Source organism: Pogoniulus pusillus, chromosome 1 (assembly GCF_015220805.1).
Source record: "Pogoniulus pusillus isolate bPogPus1 chromosome 1, bPogPus1.pri, whole genome shotgun sequence".
Classification (NCBI taxonomy): Eukaryota; Metazoa; Chordata; class Aves; order Piciformes; family Lybiidae; genus Pogoniulus; species Pogoniulus pusillus.
The window spans coordinates 7,940,966-7,964,752 of NC_087264.1; positions in this window are offsets into that span (position 1 = coordinate 7,940,966).

A 23,787-nucleotide genomic window follows, 5' to 3' on the forward strand; every position below is an offset into this window, starting at 1 on the left:
AACTCCATTTTAAGATGTCTCTTTTAGAGCTTTCTCTATATAATAGCTTAGAAATGTCCAGGGAAGTTCTTTCATTTCTGGTTTCCATCTCAGATTGGAACTGAAACATGCAGTTTTATAAGAAACCTTGTTCTTAGGAAGAGGTTTCCAATTATTTCTTATGTTTTCATCCTCGTGAGGTTTGGATAAGGCATTCATTTCACCCTTTTTTTTACCTGAACCCAGACTCAAACCTCTCATCACTGATTATGGCATGTATGTGAAATTATTTGCTGCAAAGGTGATGCATAGTGTTAAATTAAAATCAAATGCATCAAGAACAGCTCTCTCCTGCCTTGGCAACTGTATGGGATTGATGCTCTGAAGGATAGAATCATAGAATCAACCAGGTTGGAAGAGACTTCCAAGATGATCCAGTCCAACCTAGCACCCAGACCGACACAATCAACTAGACCATGGCACTAAGTGCCTCAGCCAGGCTTTGCTTCAACACCTCCAGGGATGGTGAATCCACCACCTCCCTGGGCAGCCCATTCCAATGCCAATCACTCTCTCCATGAAGAACTTCCTCCTAACATCCAGCCTATACTTCCCCTGCCACAACTTGAAACTGTGTCCCCTTGTTCTCTTCTGGTTGTCTGTGAGAAGAGATCAACCCCCACCTGGCTGCAACCTCTCTTCAGGTAGTTGTAGACAGCAATGAGGTCACCCCTGAGCCTCCTCTTCTCCAGGCTAAACACCCCCAGCTTCCTCAGCCTCTCCACATAGGATTTCTGTCCCAGGCCTTTCACCAGCTTTGTTCCCCTTCTCTGGACACGTTCCAACACCTTCTGTTTTGCCACACTGTTCTCTTGAGTGTTTCAGAAAGGTACAACAGAAGGAGGATTCTTGGGATTTTTAAGAAAAACCTCTTGAATTCTAACCTTGGAAACAATAAATGTAATATTGCTTTTCATCATTTCATTTCCTCGTCATTACACATGCAGGGACATGTTGGTGAAGGTTGCAATGTTGTTGAGAAACTGGAATGTGTCCAGTGAAGGGCTAAGAAGCTGGTGAGAGGCCTGGAACACAGCCCAGAGAGAGTGATTGGCATTGGAATGGGCTGCCCAGGGAGGTGGTGGAGTCACTGTGCCTGGAGGTGTTTAAGCAAAGACAGCATGAGGCACTTAGTGCCATGATCTAGTTGATTGTTTAGGGCTGGGTGATAAATTGGACTGGATGATCATAGAATCAGTCAGCATTGGAAGGTACCACAAGGATCATCTATGTCCAACCCTCCTGCCATGGGCAGGAATCTCCGAGCCTAGATTAGGCTGTGCAGAGCCCCATCCAGCCTGGCCTTAAACACCTCCAGGGATGGGGCCTCAACCACCTCCCTGGGAAACCCATTCCAGCCTCTCATCACTTTCATCCTGAACAACTTTCTCCTCACATCCAGGCTGAACCTACCCATCTCCAGCTTCACTCTATGATCTTGGAGGTCTCTTCCAACCTGGTTGATTCTAGGATTCTATGGTGTGGAGTTTGATTGTTGTTCAGAGAGTGGAAAGGGTGTGTGTGTGGATGCACTGAGCTTGTTCCCTACCACTACAGCCAGCACTCCTTGCGCAGCAATGTGATTTTCTTGACTGCAGCAGAAGCCACAACTCTTTATCCAGTTGGGCTTAATTTTCTTCTTTTAACTAAAGGTATTTTTCTCTCAAGAACATCAAGCAAAGGTCTGCATTGCCAAAAGCTGGCAGAGGTGCTCAGGGGATGAAGCATCACAATCCTCACTTGACAGCCATCCTTGTTTTACTGGAAAACGTATTATGACATTCATTGACTGCATGTATGGTTTGCCTGAGGGAAAGCCCAGCATCAGTGCAGTGTGTCCACCCTGAAATCAGCCACTTGCAAATTGAGGTAGGCACCTTATTCTCTGTCAGTTACCTGCAAGCTCTATGCAGAAATCACAACCAATATTCTCTGGCTCCTAAAATCCTGAATGTCACCTTTCCATGTTGAAAGTTGGGTTGGTTGCTCCTCAAGTGTGAGACATTTAAATTTACTAATGTACAAGAGGATGTGTATAGGATATGTACTGCATCCAGTTCTGGAGCCCCCATTACAAGAGGGATGTGGAGATGCTGGAGTGTGTCCAGAGAAGGGCCACGAGGATGCTCAGAGGGCTGCAGCAGCTCTGCTATGAGGACAGACTGAAAGAGTTGGGGCTGTTGAGTCTGGAGAAGAGAAGGCTCCCAGGTGACCTTCTTGTGGCCTTCTGGGATCTGTAACAGGGCTACAAAAAAGCTGTGGAGGGACTTTTTAGGCTCTGAGGGAGTGACAGGACTATGGAGAATGGAGCAAAGCTGGAGGTGGGGAGATTCAGGCTGGATATGAGGAGGAAGTTTTTGAGCATGAGAGTGGTGAGAGGCTGGAATGGGTTGCCCAGGGAGGTGTTTGAGGCCCCATGGCTGGAGGTGTTTAAGGCCAGACTGAATGAGGCTGTGACCAGCCTGATCTAGGGTAGGGTGTCCCTGCCCATGGCAGGGGGGTTGGAAGTAGATGCTCCCTGTGGTCCCTTTCAACCCTGACTGATTCTATGATTCTATGATCCTAGGACTATGTAGAACTTCTTCAAAGTTATAGATGACAGTTTGCTAGCTTGATTTTTTTTTAAGTGATTGTTTTAGTTTTTCACTTCTGAATGCCAAGAAACCTTCCTGAGTAGCAGTATTTGGGGGGCATGTGTTCATGCTAAGTCACTTCAAGTTAAAAATGAGTAAGAATGTTTAAAACTAGAAAAATCTTCCATCTGTAAAGACTTTTCAACGCTCACCTTTTAAAAATTGGTGCTGGATGAAGTCAGGTAGGGCTCCCAAAGGGTTTGGTCTGCAATGAACAAAAAAAATGATGTCTTGGAAGGCTTAAGCATTTGTACATTTGAAATCTGTGAATGCTAGACAGGAAAAGCTGCCAAGCTTTTCTGTGTGCTACCAATATCGCTAACCTCTGAAAATGGCAAAAGAAATGTAGTTTCTGTGCTCAGTATCTGTCATCAGACAAATAGACCAAAATCAATTTGGAATTATTGCTTTTAGGGTGATTAAAAGAAATAAATCAACAAGTGAAAATGAAACCAGTGCACCCCTTCCTTCTGAATCTGTAAGCTGAATTCCCCTGAAATTGGCAAATATTTGATCCCAGTGACAGAAATTGTGAGCTTGGAATGATATCAATTACTCTCCATTATTACCTGAGAGATTACTGCTGTAGTGGTTAATAAGCCAAATCCTAAGGTGCCCTTTGCATTTGCTGGTAAGGTCGATAGCAATTAAGGAGCAGAAAGTCTGTGGTGAAGGCAGCACAAGGACAGTGGGGTTTGCTTTTGTAAATCAGGGCCATGTTACTCCAGCACTGGAGTGCTGTGTCCAGTTCTGGGCTCCTCAATTCAAGAGAGATGTTGAGGTGCTGGAAAGTGTCCAGAGAAGGGCAACAAAGCTGGTGAGGGGTCTGGAACACAAACCCTATGAGGAGAGGCTGAGGGAGCTGGGGGTGTGCAGCCTGGAGAAGAGGAGGCTCAGGCCTGACCTCATTGCTGTCTACAACTACTTGAAGGGAGGCTGTAGCCAGGTGGAGGTTGGTGTCTTCTGCCAGGCAACCAGCAATAGAACAAGGGGACACAGTGTCAAGTTGGATAGGGCTTTGACTGGCTAGGGCTGGGTGCTAGGTTGGACAGGATGATCTTGGAGGTCTCTTCCACCCTGGTTGATTCTATGACTCTGAATTGTGCCAGGGGAGGTCTAAGCTGGATGTTAGGAGGAAGTTCTTCCCAGAGAGAGTGATTGACATTGGAATGGACTGCCCAGGGAGGTGGTGGAGTCACCATCCCTGGAAATGTTGAAAAAAAGCCTGGCTGAGGCACTTAGTGCCATGGTTTAGCTGATTGTGGAGGGCTGGGTGTTAGGTTGGACTGGATGATCTTGGAGGTCTCTTACAACCTGATTGACTCTATGATTCTATGTTGCACTGGTGGATTTGATCAGAAGATGGGCTGTGCACAACACTACCCAGGCTCAGAGATCTACAGAAAAACAGCTCTCCCAATAACCTACCTACACTGCGGAGCTGTAACTCATGGCTGTGTCACCAAGGAATACACAGTGGGAAGGGCGTTTGGATTCTTGCTGAATCAAGTAGGTGCAGAGAGAAGCCAAATGACCCTAGAGCTTTTGAAACTTTGGAGATAGTTTCTGACAAGATAGATGAATTGTCACATATGTTATCACACATATCGAGTTAGATAGATTGTCTCACCTGTTAGCACATTTAATGCCTGTGGGGGCCTTGGGCTGACAGTTGGGCTTGATGATCTTAGAGGTCTTTTCCAACTGCCTCTTCTCCCAGGCAACCAGCAATAGAAGAAGGGGACACAGTCTCAAGTTGTGGCAGGGGAGGTCTAGGCTGGATGTTAGGAGGAAGTTGTTGGCAGAGAGAGTGATTGGCATTGGAATGGGCTGCCCAGGGAGGTGGTGGAGTCACTGTCCCTGGAAATGTTGAAAAAAAGCCTGGCTGAGGCACTTAGTGCCATGGTCTGGTTGATTGTGTAGGGCTGGGTGCTAGGTTGGACTGGATGATCTTGGAGCTCTCTTCCAACCTGGTTGATTCTATGATTCTATGATTCTATGAAATGATTCTGTGATTCTGTATGTGGACAAATTGTTCTTATATATAATCACTTGCCCTGGTACAAGCACATCCACTGTCTGGAACCCTATCTTCAGTGATAATTTAGCTCTACTGCTGGGCTCTGTGTGCACTTGATTACAGAAATCTTCTCCTCAACATATGAGGTAAAGTCATCTGTTACTGTGACCAAGTCTTTTTGAGCTGCCACTTGTAAATTTTGCTACTTTTTAAGCTAATCTACTTTTTGTAGTCCAGATGCCATGGTCTAGTTGATTGGCTAGGGCTGGGTGCTAGGTTGCACTGGATGATCTTGGAGGTGTCTTCCAACCTGATTGATTCTATGATTCTATGTCAAACTCTTCACTGAAAACTGGACTATCCAGAAAGGATGTCTCCTGTCAATAAAGTTAACTTTCTCAGACATACTTGTCCTGAGGAAGGCAGCATCAAGTTTCTTTATGATCAGACTTATTTTCCATAAACTCATCTTGATTGCATTAATTATGATGCTACCTGTTAATTATCTCCTGATTTTCTCCCATATCAGATTCTCTGTGCAGTCACTTCCAGATGAACCATCTGGAAGTTAGGCAAGGTTTGATCAGTGGCCTCTCCCTACAGAACAATTCCCAGGCTTTGTGACTCCTCTGTTTTTCTAAGACCTGCTATAAATTGAGGTCAGTGGCTCAGAAAGCTGCCACACAAATTTTCTTAGAAAGCAGTAATCTGCATTATCTTGGCCAAGCTTGGGAAAATTAAGTCTTTGCATGTAAGTGACTCTGTATGGGGCTCTTTGTGGCTATCTGTGGCTATATAAAAGCCAGTATCTAGCCAAAACTTGCCAGATGGGCTCTTTGCAAAGTCAGTGGAGGGCAGGAAACATTGCCAGATGTGGGTTGTGGCATTCCAGGGAGAATGGATGACCAGGCCCAGAGAGTGGTGGTGAATGGTGCCACATCCAGTTGGCAGCTGGCACTAGTGGTGTTCCCCAAGGGTCAGTGCTGGGCCCAGTCCTGTTCAATTTCTTTGTCAATAATCTGTACCAACGGATTGAGTCCAGCATCAGTAAGTTTGCAGATGACAAGTTAGGGGCAGGAGTCATTCTGTTGGAGGACAGGAGAGCCCTGAAGAGGGACCTTGCCAGGCTGGATGGGTGGGCAGAGGCCAATGGGATGAGATTGAACAAGGCCACGTGCAGGGTCCTACACTTTGGCCACAACAACAACCCCAAGCAGTGCTACAGGCTGGGGACAGAGTGGCTGAGAGCAGCCAGGCAGAAAGGGACCTGGGGGTACTGGTAGATAGTAGCTGAAGATGAGGCAGCAGTGTGCCCAGGTGGCCAGGAGAGCCAATGGCATCCCCTGGAGGTGTTAAAAAAATGCCTGTCTGAGGCACTTAGTGCCATGGTCTAGTTGATTGGACAGAGGTGCATGATAGGTTGGACTGGATGGTCTTGGAGGTCTCTTCCAACTTGATTGATTCTATGATTCTAAGAGTCCTCTGCAGAAGCCTATCTGTCCCTACTGACAGAAGAAAAACATCCAGCTCAGAGTCTGTGGTTGCTTGTTGATTTTTTTCTGTGGCTTATGTTTGTGCTCTGCATCCCTTAATGTATACTGAGAGGATTTGGAATTCCCACCCTGTGACTGAAGCAGTCACCAGATCATGCCCCTTTCTTGGGGATTTCTTTCTCAGATATGTTCTTACATGATTTGCCATGTCTTGCCAGTGTGCTAGTTTGAGGCTAGCTGAAACAGTCTAGTGAAAGAGGTTATAGGCTGTGGAAAGGAAACAGTGGTCAAGTCTACTTCACTTATAAGCTTGCTGAGATGTGTAAAAACAAGAATCATAGAATCATAGAATTAACCAGGTTGGAAGAGACCTCCAAGATCATCCAGTCCAACCTAGCACCCAGCCCTAGACAGTCAACTAGACCATGGCACTAAGTGCCTCAGCCAGGCTTTGCTTCAACACCTCCAGGGATGGTGCCTCCACCACCTCCCTGGGCAGCCCATTCCAATGCCAATCACTCTCTCTGTGAAGAACTTCCTCCTAACAGCCAGCCTAGACCTACCCCGGCACAACTTGAGAACACAAAGCATAGATAATGCAGTTGTGTGGCTCTCTGTTGCAGCTGGTGCCTGTACTTTTCTCCCTAACCTACTGTCTAAGTAATACTTTTGCTATGTAACTCCCCTGGCCAATCCTCCAAACTCACCTGGAACATAAGGCAAAGTCTGGGATAAGGTAGAGGGGTGGAAAGGATGTGGAAGAGTGGTTGGAAGCCCCTCCTGGGGACTCTGATTTCTGGGAGGGCTGTTGTATTTCTGTATTACTTTTAACTTGTATATATCTGTCTATAGCTGTATCTGTTGTAAATATCTGCTTGTATATTGTGCTAAGCTGTAAAGATAAAGCTTCATTCCTTAATTTCCAGCCAGCTGAGTCTAGTCTGGGTGATTTCATAGGAGGGGGGTGGAGGGAAGAGGGAGCAGGTACACCCAAACCATCACAGCCAGTTATTGGCAGCACTGGTCAGTGATATAAAAACCTTCCAACATCAATTGTAGTTCCTCTACAGCAAAACTTGACCTCATCAGCATTTTTCTTTATTTCATTTATAAAGCCATTTTGCTGGAACCCAGGGCTTCTCAGCCTGTAGAGGCTTCTGTAGAGGTTTCTGTCTGATAGCAAGCACACAAGCATCTAGAAAGAGATGTGTTTGAATGTTCCTGAGATGTCTTTTGAAAGAAACTATAGAAAACAGCTCTTCCCACTACATTTTCTATGGGAAGAGTTTTGTTCCCCTATAAGTAATCACTGTGACCAGGCTGCACTGTGGTCTGATCAGGTTTCACTCACCCATCTCAACCCATGATTGCCAGTCCCAAAAGAAGTTGAATGCTCAGAGGGCTGCAGCAGCTCTGCTGTGAGCACAGACTGAAAGAGTTGGGACTGTTGAGTCTGGAGAAGAGGAGGCTCCCAGGTGACCTTCTTGTGGCCTTCCAGGATCTGAAGGGGGACTACAAAAAAGCTAGGGAGGGACTTTTTAGGCTATCAGGGAGTGAGAGGACTGGGGGGAATGGGGAAAGCTGGAGGTGGGGAGATTCAGCCTGGATGTGAGGAGGAAGTTGTCCAGCATGAGAGTGGTGAGAGCCTGGAATGGGTTGCCCAGGGAGGTGTTTGAGGCCACATCCCTGGAGGTGTTTAAGGCCAGGCTGGATGAGGATGAGGGCAGTCTGATGTAGGGTAGGGTGTCCCTGTCCATGGCAGGGGTTTGGAACTAGATAATCCTTGTGGTGCCTTCCAACCCTGACTGATTCTATGATTCTACAAATCTAAGCTCTCCAGAGAACATGACCTTTTATCTCCTCCTATGCTGGCTAGTTTGCATAATCTGGTTAAATCAAACAAGGACCTTGGGGGAGCATGGTGGTGTAAGTGAGGCTGAGTGGTCCATCTGATCTGACAGCAACCTAACAAATGCTTTATTTGTGTACATGGCACAGCTCCTTGGGACTGCGCTCTGGTCCTGTTTCCCAACACCGCTGTCATTAAGACAATGGGCACTGTAATTACTGTGATAAAAGGGCATTATTTCTTCGGTTCTTCATCTGGCCCATGTGCAGAAGGAAGAGGTTTTCTTTATAATCTCCCTGCAGAAGAAGCACAGAGAGCAGAAGGCTCCTTCTCCCACTGGCTCTGCCCATACAAAAGATTTCTCCACACCGGAGCCTGCAGTGTGAGAGCTTTTGTCTTAAATGAAAGGGCATAATACAGGCCTTCTGCCAGCGCTGGCTATGAATGAAAGCAGAGCCTTTATGTACCAGCTAACTGCTGAACTGCAGACAATACTGTAAAAGCTGTACTCCTCCATTACCTCAGCTGCCTTCCCATCGCCCCAGCGCTACCGAGCCTCAAAAAGAGGCAGGCTGTGGGCGCTAGGCTGCAGCTACACAATGTCTGTGTCAGAAGGAGAGCAGAAAATCTGCTTGCCCAGCACAGCCTTCCTGGTGAGAATGAGGAGGGTGGGTTGGGAGGGAGATATGATTAATACCTCGAAAACTGTCGCTCCAGCTATTTCCACAGCTGGGCCATTTCAGTCTGGCAAGCTGCATTTTAGCATCTCTTTGGTTCAGCTTCTTTCAAAACCTGCTAGTTTGGCAGATCACTTGCTTGCTAGGAGCTTGCTTGCCCAGCTCTTGTAATACCAGACTCTGCAAGAGAGAGTTGGGAGATGAGCATTTTTTGCACTGGCCTTCATGAAAAATGCTGTCAAATGAACCCAAGAGCTCAGAAAATCTGTGAATGTGGCTTGAAGAGCCAAAAGGCCACAGGATCACAGGATATTAGAGGTGGGAAGGGACCCAAGGACATCATCGAGTCCAGCTCCCCTGCCAGAGCAGGACCACACAATGTGGCACAAATCACAGAGGAACACATCCAGACAGGCCTTGAAAGTCTCCAGGGAAGGAGACTCCACAACCTCTTTGGGGAGCCTGTGCCAGTGCTCTGTGACCCTTACAGTGAAGAAGTTCCCCCCTTGTGTTGAAGCAGAACCTCTTGTGCTGCAACTTACACCCATTGCTCCTTGTCCTGTTACAGGGAGCAAGTGAGCAGAGCCTGTCCCCGGCTCCTGACCAGCCCTCAGGTGTTTATAAACATTAATTAAATCCCCTCTCAGTCTTCTCTTCTCCAGACTAAAAAGCCCCAGGTCCCTCAGCCTCTCCTCACAAGCCATGCCCTCCAGTCCCCTAATTATCCTCATAGCTCTCTGCTGGACTCTCTCCAGCAGATCCCTGTCCCTCTTAAACTGAAGAGCCCCAAACTGAATGCAGTATTCAAAATGAGGTCTCAGCAGGGCAGAGTAGAGAGGAAGGAGAACCTCCCTTGATCTGCTGGACACACTCTTCTTAGTATCCCCCAGGATCTCACTCAACTTCTTGGCCACAAGGGCATATTACTGTCCCATGGTTAACTTGTTATAGACCAGTGCCTTCGCTGCTCTTAGCAGGCCTGCATCACCCCTGAGAAGCTGGGCTGCAGTATTTTGAGAGCTTCAAAGTGATCAACTGGTTGCTTAAATCCTTTATGTTGCTCCAACAGGGACAACCTTGCTGCTGCAGTTTTATCCTCCATAAAACACCTGCCTTAGGGCTACTGCGTTGTGGAGTACTGACTCCATTCAGGGCAGAGGAAACTCTCCTCCCTGGCTGCAGTGGCTACCAAGAAGAGGGCTTGCCAGCAGCAAAACACTCCCCAGCTCTGTGATGTGAATGACTGCTGGCCAGTGGGGCAAGCACACAGATCCTGCTCTGATGACAATCACCAAAGAATATCAATAAGGTGCCAGGAGGACCACTGCTATTGCCAACACCCGCTTGCAGAAAAATGTTTACCCTGTTGCAAGCATAACTGATGTAAATTGAATGTGTCAGGCAGAGTAGAAATACCTACCCCCCTCCCCGGAGCTGTTCTACCCTCGTTTGACAAGGTACAAACAGAAAGCCCATTCACTTGTGAGTGGAGAGCAGCAAACACTGCATCAAAAAGCAGGAGCCATCCTGGTACAATCTGCTGCTTGTCAGGATTTGACAGCGTTGTGAAATATAAATGATCTCTGAGATAGCAATGCCTGACTCAGTCTCCAGTAAACAGCTCCCCTCATTAAAGAGATGTGTTAGAAATGACAGCACCAAATTATGTTAATATTTTTCTATGAAGCATTCTCCAGTCAGAGATCCTAAAGTGAAGCTTGCCATTCATTTGCCAAAAACACCCCAAAAACATTTCTGTGCAAGCAGAGGTGAAGTGGCTTTGTAGTTGAAAAACTGATGTCACTAAAGAGGCTTCAATTGGGACACAAATGGACAAAAATGTTTGGATGTAAGAGAAAGGGCTGTGAAGGATGGGATGGAATTTTCCTAATGCTCTTTTTTTTTCTTTAGAATAGGTACTTTAATCTTTGCTGACCCACAGACTGTCTTTGGTTCTGAGTTTGTTCTATGCTTAATTCAATATCCTTAGTCATGACAGTAACTCAAAGGTCCTATTTTGCAACAGAACAAGGAGACACAGTCTCAAGTTGTGCTGGAGGAGGTATAGGCTATATGTTAGGAGGAAGTTGTTGCCAGAGAGAGTGATTGGCATTGGAATGGGCTGCCCAGGGTAGTGGTGGAGTTGCTGTCCCTGGAGGTGTTGAAGCAAAGCCTGGCTGAGGCACTTAGTGCCATGGTCTAGTTGATTGTCTAGGGCTGGGTGCTAGGCTGGAATGGATGATCTTGGAGGTCTCTTCCAACCTGGTTGATTCCATGATTCTATGACAACGATTATAAATGGCTAAGTCTGAAACTTGTTTGATCTGAAACTGTACTTTACTGCTCAGTGCTCTCTGCAAAGCAATGGATTCTTAATCAGCTCTTGGGAATATAAACCTGAGTCATCCTGCCTCTCTTTTCAAGATCTGGACTTTCCTTTCCTGTTAAGATTTTACCTTGATTTTGCTATCTGTTAAGATTTACTGAGATTTGAGTCCAAGACAGAATGGCTGCAATGAAATAATTACAGATTCAACCTGCATCCTGCTCTGAGTCAGAGAGAAATTAAGAGGAGAGCACAGGCTCTATGTATTTCTCAAGTGGGAGATCACTGAGATCAGTCCATGTCAGAAATACCACTGGCAGCAACAGCATATAGGCAGGCACAGATAATATTTCATAAGATTTCCACACCTCTTTTACAAGGTATGAACATATTTGATCCCTTTCTTCTCAGTGGCTTGCTGTGAGCTTCTTTCATAGTAACATTCAACACTGGGGGTTCTGTTTCTCTCACACTGCCTTCTCCTACCCTTCAAAAAAGAGCTGGGCTCCTCTTTTCACAGAATGATAGAATCAACCAGGTTGGAAGAGACCTCCAAGATCATCCAGCCCAACCTAGCAACCAGCCCTAGCCAGTCAACTAGACCATGGCACCAAGTGCCTCAGCCAGGCTTTGCTTCAACACCTCCAGGGATGGTGACTCCACCACCTCCCTGGGCAGCCCATTCCAATGCCAATCACTCTCTCTGGCAACAACTTCCTCCTAACATCCAGCCTAGGCCTCCCCTGGCACACCTTGAGACTGTGTCCCCCTATTCTGTTGCTGGTTGCCTGGCAGAAGAGACCAATCCCCACCTGGCTACAGCCTCCCTTCAGGTAGTTGTAGACAGCAATGAGGTCACCCCTGAGCCTCCTCTTCTCCAGGCTGCACACCCCCAGCTCCCTCAGCCTCTCCTCACAGGGCTGTGCTCCAGGCTTCTCATCAGCTTTGTCACCCTTCTCTGGACATGTTTCAGTATCTCAACATCTCTCTTGAATTGAGGGGCCCAGAACTGGACACAGGACTCAAGATGTGGCCTGGCCAGTGCTGAGTACAGGGGCAGAATAACCTCCCTTTTCCTGCTGGCCACACTGCTCTTGATCCAGGCCAGGATGCCATTGGCTCTCTTGGCCAGAGTTTTTTTTGCCAAGCTTTGTCTCTACCTGGCCTTGCACAGGAGCAGCATGGCAGTGAGACCTTTCATGCACTGCTCTTTGTCAGAGGGGGATCTAACACAGAAACCTTCTGTGCCTTTAATGAGGTAATGAGGATGATTTATGCCATGGATATGTCCCATCAGTCCTGGATGTCATATTTTCATTAAATTGTTCAGTTTCTTATTTGGGAGAGATTTTTCATCTTCCAAAGGTATTTAGGACATCCATTCCCCAGTTGTTTCAGCAGGTGATAATTTCTCCTCTTCTTTTTGTGCCTCTCAGATCCCATCTAATGGCCCATGTAGCTGCTGCAGCCATGTTAACACAGGGGTTTGGGTTCTTTAAAAGGATAATATCTTCTGCTGGATCTCAAAAGACATCCTTTGGCTCTTTCAGATTAGACATTTGAGTTTAGACAAGAGCTTCAAATTAATTCTGTCTGTCACCAAGTTTTCTACACAACAAAGAGAATAGGCTTGATTACCCTTACAACACAAATATCCTAAATAAGCCAGCTTTTATACTTACAAGCATGATCTATAGATGCTAACTGTAGGACTAATCATGGTGTTGTGCAGCAAAGGAAGATGGTGTTTTAAAACTGTGTCCAGCAAAGCCTGGTATATGATGCAGCTACCCCCCCCTTGAGCCCTCCTCTTGGAAATGTGCAGTTTTTAGCATGCCAGAGACTTCTGAAGAGCCAATGATAAAATCACATCAATTGTTTCTAAAAATAGTAAGTGGTTTGGTGTGAATGAACTTTCAGTTTATGAAGTTTAGTCTCCACCTATCTGCTGATGAGGCAGAGCATTTCCTCTGAGGTGGTGCAGAGATCATAGAATCGTAGAATCATCTCCTCTTGCAAAACACAAGGGTCTCTTGTTGCTGGAGGGTGATGCAGAGGAGGAGCAGGCTCTGCAGGCTCACAAGTGCATGCTTACAGCAAGGAGCCTTTGAGAGGTTTTTCTACTGGTGTTTATCCCTACTCTCAGCTGACTTTCTAAACCTAGTAGGGCAGGCTCAATTAGAATCAACCAGGTTGGAAAAGACCTCCAAGATCATCCACTCCAACCTAGCACCCAGCACTAGACAATCAACTATACTATGGCACTAAGTGCCTCAGCCAGGCTTTGCTTCAACACCTCCAGGGACAGCGACTCCACCACCTTCCTGGGCAGCCCATTCCAATGCCAATCACTCTCTCTGGGAAGAACTTCCTCCTAACAGCCAGCCTATAAGCGAGACTCTCACCTCAACAAAGAATTTTCCTTGCTCCATACAATATTAGTGTCCCTTCTGCCAGATGGAAACAGACACTGCCCTTGCTGTGTTACAACTGGTATCTGCAGTAAGCACAGAGTGAGTGAATCTCTCGGTTCACATTAGAGAAAGGCTTCAGTGTGGAAGAAATGTGTATTTGAGGACATTACCACTCCCAGGTTGTGATTTTTAGGACTGCCTTCCACCCACAGGAATTGTGCAAGTGTCCCATCAGCTTTTTAGGTAGATGAGACAAAGAAGTGCCTCTTGGAGGAGATACTTGCAAAACCTGTATTGTAGCAATTGCCTTTCTTTTAACTTTGGCTTTTTGTTGGCAGCAAGAGAGATTGCAGGGTAACCATTGAACTGTGGGCATCTCCCACAGGTGAACAGGTGAATCCTCCCTGTTGGCCTTCAAGGTACTGAGCAGTGAGAGAGCTCTCTGCAGCCCAGCCTTGTGAGTCAGCTGCAGAGTAAGAATGGCAACTTTGGGAGGAATTTCACCGCCCATGTATGCTGACTGGGCTATCCTTCATCACAGGCTGGGGACTAGAGCATCCACATCTTCATCATCCCTCCACAGGCTTGTAATTCATCCCTTTTGCATCTGCATTTCTTGCAGAGTGAACAATCTCTGGCTATGCAGAATGGGTTGCCCATGGAGGTTGTGGCTGCTTTCTCCCTGGAAGTGTTCAAGGCTAGGTTGGATGAAGCCTTGAGTGACCTGTTCTAGTGGGAGGTGTCTCTGCCTGTGGCAAGGGGCTGGAACTGGATGATCTTTGAGGTTCCTTCCAACCTAAACCATTCTATGATTCATGTTAGACACCACCATGAATAAGTAATGACTCTTAGCTACATGTGATGTATTTCATTGTATTCCTAGTGCATAGGATTGCTTGCCTTGGCCTGTGTTCACTCTTCCCCACCTTCCCACCTTTGCTGGAATTAGAACCTACAATCAGGACAACTATTCCAATAATTTTGCAACTGGCATGCTTTTTTAAATGTACTGGGTTTGAAAACACACACTGAGTCCTGATACATTTAATCTGACAAGGAAGCCACAGCTGTCAAGCGTTGCACCAAGGTGTGAATGAAAACCTTATGCTGACAGAGGAATCTGGACTCACAGCTCTAATTTCCTTGGGCAGGTTCAACCATAGCCTGCTGACAGCAGTTAGATGTCACACAAGAGCATACCTACCTCAATTCCTTGTCAGTTTGCTTTCTGTTGTTTGCTGTTTTTTGATCACCTTAAAGATGAGGGGGGGAAAATAGTATCATATAATCACAGAATCAGTCAGGGTTGGAAGGGACCACAAGGATCATCTACTTCCAACCCCCCTGCCATAGGCAGGGGCACCCTACCCTACATCAGGCTGGCCACTGCCTCATCCAGCCTGGCCTTAAACACCTCCAGGCATGGGGCCTCAACCACCTCCCTGGGCAACCCATTCCAGGCTCTCACCACTCTCATGCTGGACAACTTCCTCCTCAAGTCCAGGCTGAATCTCTTCACTTCCAGCTTTGCTCCATTCCCCCTAGTCCTGTCACTACCTGAGAACCTAAAATGACCCTCCCCAGCTTTTTTGTAGGCCCCCTTCAGATACAGAAAGGCTGCAAGAAGGTCACATCACAGCCTCCTCTCCTCCAGACTCAACAGCCCCAACTCCTTCAGTCTGTCCTCATAGGAGAGGTGCTCCAGCCCTCTACAAGATGATGACTTAGAAAATACAACCTGCCCAAGCTGAGCAGGTTTCTCCACAGAAAGACAAGACTAGTAGGGCTTGGATAATATTAAATGAACTTCCCGGGAAAAGAGCCTGGCATTGTTCCTTGCAATGCCCACTGGAAGTTTTATTAAGCCAAAATAAAAGGCATAATTTACAATCTTGCTGACAACAGCTTCTTTAAATTACTTCATGCTGATCGGTTCATGCTAGCAATTGGGTTTGAATTCAGGAGGAATTGGAAGCTACACTGTTTAGCAAAAGATTATAGCAGAGCAGTTGCCAAGCTATGGACTTGAAAGTGATATAGTTTCATAGAACCAAACAGGTTGGAAGAGACCTCCAAGATCATCCAGTCCAACCTAGCACCCAGCCCTAGCCAGTCAACTAGACCATGGCACTAAGAGCCTCAGCCAGGCTTTTCTTGAAGACCTCCAGGGACAGCGACTCCACCACCTCCCTGGGCAGCCCATTCCAATGCCAATCACTCTCTCTGCCAACAACTTCCTCCTAACATCCAGCCTAGACCTCCCCTGGCACAGCTTGAGACTGTGTCCCCTTGTTCTCTTGCTGGTTGCCTGGGAGAAGAGATCAACTCCCACCTGGCTACAACCTCCTTTCAGGTAGTTGTAGACAGCAATGAGGTCACCCCTGAGCCTCCTCTTCTGCAGGCTGCACACCCCCAGCTCCCTCAGCCTCTCCTCACAGGGCTGTTCTCCAGGCCCCTCACCAGCTTTGTTGCCCTTCTCTGGACATGTTCCAGCACCTCAACATCTCTCTTGAATTGAGGAGCCCAGAACTGGACATAGTGGTCTATTTGATTGGATAGGGCTGGGTGCTGGGCTGGACTGGATGATATTGGAATTCTCTTCCAACCTTGTTGATTCTACAATTCTCTGGTTAACAACTTTCCTGCAGCTGCCCAGACTGCAATTAGCATCAAGCAGTGTAAATGCTGGTATTCTGGCTGAGCTGTTACATCTGTGTAACAGTAACACTCATGTATATTTTTAAGATATCCAAATGCTGTTTATCCACATTGCAGGAAATAATAAATGTGTGTGGGGTTAACTCTACAACAGGCTTCTAAATGCACTGGCAATAGAGTGTACAAAAATACACCCATGCTCTAACGTTGCTCCTTTAAAATAACACCATTCTATTGCACAAAGCCCAATTAAACCAACATGAATCCCACCAAGAATAGAAAGTTCTCTGCCCTCAGACAGCTAATATATCTCATTTAGTCTTTTGAGAGTCCTAAAAGCAAAATTTAGTAGTTTGTTTTCAAGCAACTCTCTCCTACATGGGAGAAAAAGAGTAATTTATATTTGATTCATAGGAGAAGTGGCTAAGCAGGGAATCACCTGCTGGTACTTTGATGACTATCTTTGTGGAATATATTGTGGCCTCTAATTAAGTAAACCCTTTCACATGTCTATAAAGTGCTTGTTTTGATGGTGGATCCTCTTGCCTGTGGATGGAGTGGGATCAAGCATGTATCAAAGACACTTATGCATGTAAAAATTCTAACCAGACCCCTTGCAGTAAATGCCAGATAAAGTTTCAAAGCATGTAACGTGGTGAAGGGAGGGATTTTAGAGCAATCTGTGCTTTTCTGGGTTTGCTGGGTATTGTCTCAAATAATTGAAGTCATTGGTAACACTTAGTCACTGGAACAAGTGCTGCACACAGAGGTGCTGTGGACCTGGTCAGAATTTGAGAAGTAAAGCAGTTCTGGGGAGGAAAGGTTTAATTCCCTTCCAGAAGCTTACTGTGGAGCTAAGGAGCACAGGAGAGATGAGCAGCCTTGCTTGAGCTTAAGCTGTGCACGGTGGAGAGTAAGAGCAAGACCCAGAAGTGCGTATCAGGGGAAGCAACTCTTAGTGTGGCACATCTGAGAGACATGGATGGTACACTGGCGGTTGAGTTCTCACCTCACAACAGGACCTTCCTTCCTTCTCTTCCTTCCTTCTCTTCCTTCCTCCCTCCCTCTCTTCCTCTCTTTATTTCTGCCTGCCTGCCTTCCTTCCTCTGTCCTTCCCTCTTTCTTTCCTTCCTTCTCTTCCTTCCTTCCTTCCTCCCTCTCTTCCTCTCTTTATTTCTGCCTGCCTGCCTTCCTTCCTTCTTCCTTCCCTCTTTCTTTCCTTCCTTCTCTTCCTTCCTTCCTCCCTCTCTTCCTCTCTTTATTTCTGCCTGCCTGCCTTCCTTCCTCCTTCCTTCCTTCTTTCTTTCCTTCCTTCTCTTCCTTCCTTCCTTCCTTCCTTCCTTCCTTCCTTCCTTCCTTCCTTCCTTCCTTCCTTCCTTCCTTCCTTCCTTCCTTCCTTCCTTCCTTCCTTCCTTCCTTCCTTCCTTCCTTCCTTCCTTCCTTCCTTCCTTCCTTCCTTCTCTTCCTTCTCTTCCTTCCTTCCTTCTCTTCCTTCCTTCTCTTCCTTCCTTCTCTTCCTTCTCTTCCTCTCTTTATTTCTGCCTTTATTCCTGCCTGCCTACCTTCCTGCTTTCTTGCTGTCCCATTTCCTTTCCTTCCTCCCCTCCCTTTACCACTTTTTCTCTCTTTCTCTCCTTTCCTCACTCCCTCTGTTCCTCCCTGTCCCAATAACCCTTCTTTCACACTGAACATTATTCAAAAGACAATCACTCTCAGCTCATCACAAATTGCTCATCTGAAGTGTCACAGCTATCTGGGATTTTGATGCATAGTGAAACAGAGATAATATGATGTTACTTTAGCCTTTTGTTTTGGTCTGGACAACCTTGGACTAATGTTCACTTGCATTAAACCAGTACATTTGGACTATCACCATAAATAAGATGCACTATACATGTCAAAACAAGTTCTTATGTAATACAGATCTCTGTGGTTTCATTTACCAGTAACACCCTTCATAAGTCATAACAAGGAATGAAGCAATCTCTGTGATATGGAAATTTCTTTGCAAGTGCATAAATTATCTCTTAATGCTTCAATTGCTTGAAAAGTGGGACAGTCCCACAGGTCACCATTTCCATTCCAGTGATAAGATTTGCAAATATTAACAGTGATTCCTGGTTTATGAGGAGGATTAACTTCATAGGCATGAGGGGTCCAGTTTGGATGACTGTGGACAAAGAAAAGCCTTAAAGGTAATAAATTAGCAAAATCAAGTGATGAACACAGCTTTTTATCAGGTCTCCCAAGCTAAATCGTGCACTCAGCTGACACATCAGACTGTCATGTCTTCATCTTCAGCCTGGTCCACAGGATGGGGCATATGAACTTGCATGGATCTCTCATTGGGACCTACCTTTATATCATATGGAGCGAAGCTGGAGATGGGTAGGTTCAGGCTGGATGTGAGGAGGAAGTTGTTCAGTATGATAGTGGTGAGATGCTGGAATGGGTTGCCCAGGGAGGTGATTGAGGCCCCATGGCTGGTGGTGTTTAAGGCCAAGCTGGATGGGGTTCTGGCCAGCCTGATCTAGGGTAGGGTGTCCCTGCCTATGGCAGGGGGGTTGGAACTAGATGATCCTTGTGGTCCCTTCCAACCCTGACTGATTCTATAGTTCCATATCCATTTGTGCCACAAGGTTGCTGTGTGCTCTATGAACAATTGCCTCTCCTAAAACTTAACAGATGTGCCCTTGCCTGTGAACTGCCTTGCTTTTTGGAAACTTGGCTCTCATATTGGCCCTAGGTGTTTTCATGGTTGATTTCCCCTGGAATTAGAGTGGTTCAGCATGTCTCATTGGGAAGATTTCTGAACCTTCACAAATATGTGCAGATTTTGCTTTCCTGTGCTCATTTATCCTTGTTTGAGCACTAAAAACACATTCAGGCAGCCTCTTAAAGTCATACAAATAACAGTCATTGAAATGGAAAGTAGCAAAATTATGAATATTGTATAATGCTATGTTAAATTAGAAATAAATAAAACATCTGGGGCCAGATGTTGCTGTTGGATTCCTGTGTGGAACTGTCATTCCTTTCAGCAATATTGTTTGTGCACTTCTGAGAGCAGAATCTGACCACTGATGTAGAAAAATACTCTTCTTCAAGTAATATTAATGGAGGACAACTTCTCTCACAAATAAAACCAGTTACCTAACCTGGAAAATGAGAGGATTAACATATTTTATAACACCACTCTGTAGAACAACCTTTCATAAGCCAAACTCAGGAGGTTCAACAAGACCAAGTGCAAGGTCCTGCATCTGGGTTGAGGCAATCCCAAGCACAAATACAGGCTGGGCAGTGAGTGGCTGGGGAGCAGCCTTGAGGAGAGGGACCTGGAGGTGCTGGTGGACAAGAAGCTCAACATGAGCCAGCAGTGTGCACTTGCAGCCCAGAAAGTCAACCAGATCCTGGGCTGCATCAGGAAAAGTGTGGCCAGCAGGTCGAGGGAGGTGATTCTCCCCCTCTACTCTGCTGTGGTTGAGACCCCACCTGGAGTACTGCATCCAGTTCTGGAGCCCCTCTTACAAGAAGGATGAGGAGATGCTGAAGCATGTCCAGAGAAGGGCCACAAGGATGAGCAGAGGGCTGCAGCAGCTCTGCTATGAGGACAGACTGAAAGAGTTGGGGCTGTTCAGTCTGGAGAAGAGGAGGCTGTGAGGTGACCTTCTTGTGGCCTGCCAGTATCTGAAGGGGGCCTACAAAAAAGAGCTGGGGAGGGACTTTTTAGGCTCTCAGGGAGCGACAGGACTAGCGGGAATGGAGCAAAGCTGAAGGTGGGGAGGTTCAGCCTGGATGTGAGAAGGAATTTGTTGAGCATGAGAGTGGTGAGAGCCTGGAATGGGTTGCACAGGAGGTGGTTGAAGCCCCATGGTTGGAGGTGTTTAAGGAGAGGCTGGATGAGGCTGTGGCCATCCTGACCTAGGATAGGCTGTCCCTGCCCATGTCAGGGGGGTTGGAAGTAGATGATCCTTGTGGTCCCTTCCAACCCTGACTGATTCTGTGTATCTATAACAGTGATTTTAAAGAAGTTTTAAATTCTGGAAAATCACAGTGAAAGCAACTGGAAGATTGGTTGGACTGGATGATCTTGGAGGTTTCTTCTTTCCTGGTTGATTCTATAATCCTAATAGATCTGTGCAGAGTATACACAGTGAGCAAAGGGAGCAGTGGTGCAAGAAGTGCACTTGAAGTAAGCAAGAGTGTTCAAAGATCACACCAGAGTTTTAAAAGACAGAAGAAGATTGATGATCATATGTATGGAAGGATAAAGCAATCTCAGAATGTCCAAACTCAGATGGACTTGTAAGTGCTGAACTCCCACTTTTCACCAATGCAGGATTTGCTAATGTCCATGGGATGGTTACAGGGGGGAAAATGACCATTTGCTCAGGGCAAAAAAATTCCCTTCATAGTGGTGTGCATTGCTTGGTTGTATTCAGGCTTGCAGAATTCAACCTCTTGTAGGAAGTTCTACAGCAAGGTGCAAATTTCTCCATGGGTTCCAGCACGATGCATGCCCATGCTTGTGGCTGCAGATGCTGCTTTGTGATCACTTCAACATGTATCTGCCAGTCCCTGCTCCTTTCCACAACACCTGCCTGGGCTCCTTTGCTATGTGCCTTTTCAGAGTGGGCAGGAAGCCTTGGAGAGCAGTGGTTGTTTATTTTGCAATGTCCTTAAAGGAGTTAACCTTCCAAGATTTACCTCTCATTTTCTAGCCCACAGTCTTGCTCCAGCACAGCTATGTCAGCAAAGTGCAGTGCATCCAGGCTAACACAGGGGTGGTGCCTTTGTGGATAACCTTTCTATACAAAGCCTTTATTTAGCCAGACTGAGCCCTTCTGTGAAAGAAATTAGAGCCAGTAATTCACTGCTTTCTGCACATTTGTTTGAACCTTTGATTAATGTGTCCTCACATTAATCAAAGGGCAGGGCTGCCCAGAGATAGCTGACCACATGCTCTCAGCCATTCCCCATTCTGAGTTAGAGTTTCTGCAAAGTGTTGTGCCAAGTACCAGTTCTGGGCCATGGTCCCCTTTGTGCTACATTGAGGGCAGACATTAAAAAATAATCATAAATGGATTTTTTTTTGGAGGGCAGCCCTGGTGTGACATGGCCACTCTGCATCCCTTGCCATTAGATGCCCAGTCTGGGGAAGGTAGGTGTTCAAAAGGCTGGATGGGACACTTAGTGCCATGGTCTAGTTAATTGTCTAGAGCTGGGTGCTAGGTTGGAGTGGATGATCTTGGAGGTCTCTTCCAACCTGCTTGATTCTATGATTCTACTTTGCACCATGCAGCCCTTGAGTTGTGCCAGAAACCTGGTACTCAGTGTTCTAGTCTAGCTGAGGGGGACCTGGCAGCTTCAGTCAGCTTGGGAGCTCCCATATTACCAAACAAAACCCCAGGTGTATGAAACCACATTGTGAAAGGATCAGTGTGCATCTGGCCCTGGGCAGCTATCAGCAGTCCACACCTTTAGGGAGGTAGGGAAAGAAAGAGGCACAAAACACATCTAACTTTGCTAAAAGTTATTTACTGAAGCAGAACTCAGTCAATCAATGGTCAAAGGAAAACTGCAGAGTATTTTATTTACTGGTGACAAAGAAAGAAAATGAACTCTTTGAGAGTGTCCTTAAAGTTTTACAGTCCTGTCTTCCTGCTGCCACTTACTCTCCTCTCTGCCTGGATCCATACCAGTCTGTGCAAATTCAGCCCAATGCCACATGTCTGTAAAGTCATAGAATCATAGAATCATAGATTCAACCAGGTTGGAAGAGACCTCCAAGATCATCCAGTCCAACCTAGCACCCAGCCCTAGCCAATCAACCAGACCATGGCACTAAGTGCCTCAGCCAGCCTTTTCTTGAAGACCCCCAGGGACGGTGACTCCACCACCTCCCTGGGCAGCCCATTCCAATGCCAATCACTCTCTCTGTGAAGAACTTCTTCCTAACATCCAGCCTATACCTACCCTGGCACAACTTGAGACTGTGTCCTCTTGTTCTATTGCTGGTTACCTGGGAGAAGAGGCCACCCCCCACCTGGCTACAATGCCCCTTCAGGTAGTTGTAGACAGTAATAAGATCCCCCCTGAGCCTTCTCTTCTCCAGGCTAAACAGGCCCAGCTCCCTCAACCTCTCCTCATAGGATTTGTGCTCCAGGCCCCTCACCAGCTTTGTTGCCCTTCTCTGGACATGTTCCAGCACCTCAACATCCTTCTTGAATTGAGGAGCCCAGAACTGGACACAGTACTCAAGGTGTGGTCTGCCCAGTGCTGAGTACAGGGGAAGAATAACCTCCCTTGTCCTACTGGCCACACTGTTCCTGATGCAGGCCAGGATGCCATTGGCTCTCTTGGCCACCTGGGCACACTGCTGGCTCATCTTCAGCTTACTATCTATCAGTACCCCCAGGTAAAAATACTGAATGTTCTTGGCCTGTGGATCTAAACTCTTCACTGAATCTGTTGAGACACTGGAACATGCCCAGAGAAGGGAGATGAAGCTGGTGAGAAGCCCTGTGAGGAGAGGCTGAGGGAGCTGGGGGTGTGCAGCCTGCAGAAGAGGAGGCTCAGGGGTGACCTCATTGCTGTCTACAACTACCTGAAGGGAGGCTGTAGCCAGGTGGGGTTGGTCTCTTCTCCCAGGCAACCAGCAACAGAACAAGGGAGCACAGTCTCAAGCTGTGCTGGGGGAGGCATAGACTGGATGTTAGGAGGAAGTTGTTGACAGAGAGAGTGATTGGCATTGGAATGGACTGGCCAGGGAGGTGGTGGAGTTGCCATCCCTGGAGGTGTTGAACAAAATCCTGGCTGAGGCACTTAGTGCCATGGTCTAGTTGACTGGCTAGGGCTGGGTGCTAGGTTGGACTGGATGATCTTGGAGGTCTTTTCCAACCTGGTTGATTCTATTATTCTATGATACCTACAGACAGCAATTTCCTAGGTCTAGGAAAAAAGCCTCTTCACTTCCAATCAAGTCAATATGTAATTTGGAAATCCTCCTCTGCAGCACAGCAGGCACAGCATGGGGCAGGGGTATGCTGTTTGCTAGGTTGCATTTCCTTGAAATGAAGGAATGGCCAGGAAAATAAAAGAAAAAAACCCCAACCCCCCAAACATTCTGCACACCAGCACTTTGGTCAGTTGCTGCGTGAAATAGAATCATAGAATCAGTCAGGGTTGGAAAGGACCACAAGGATCGTCTAGTTCCAACTCCCCTGCCACGGGCACAGACACCCTACCCTACATCAGGCTGGTCACAGTCTCATCCAGCCTGGCCTTAGACACCTTCAGCCTTGGGGCCTCAACCACCTCCCTGGGCAACCCATTCCAGCCTCTCACCACTCTCATGCTCAACAACTTCCTCCTCACATCCAGGCTGAACCTCCCCACCTCCAGCTTTGCTCCATCCCCCCTAGTCCTGTCACTACCTGATAGACGAAAAAGTCCCTCCCCAGCTTTTTTGGAGGCCCCCTTCAGATCCTGGAAGGCCACAAGAAGGTCACCTGGGAGCCTCCTCTTCTCCAGACTGAACAGCCCCAACTCTTTCAGTCTGACCTCACAGCAGAGCTGCTCCAGCCCTCTGAGCATCCTCATGGCCCTTCTCTGGACACACTCCAGCATCTTCACATCCCTCTTGTAATAGGGGCTCCAGAACTGGATGCAGTAC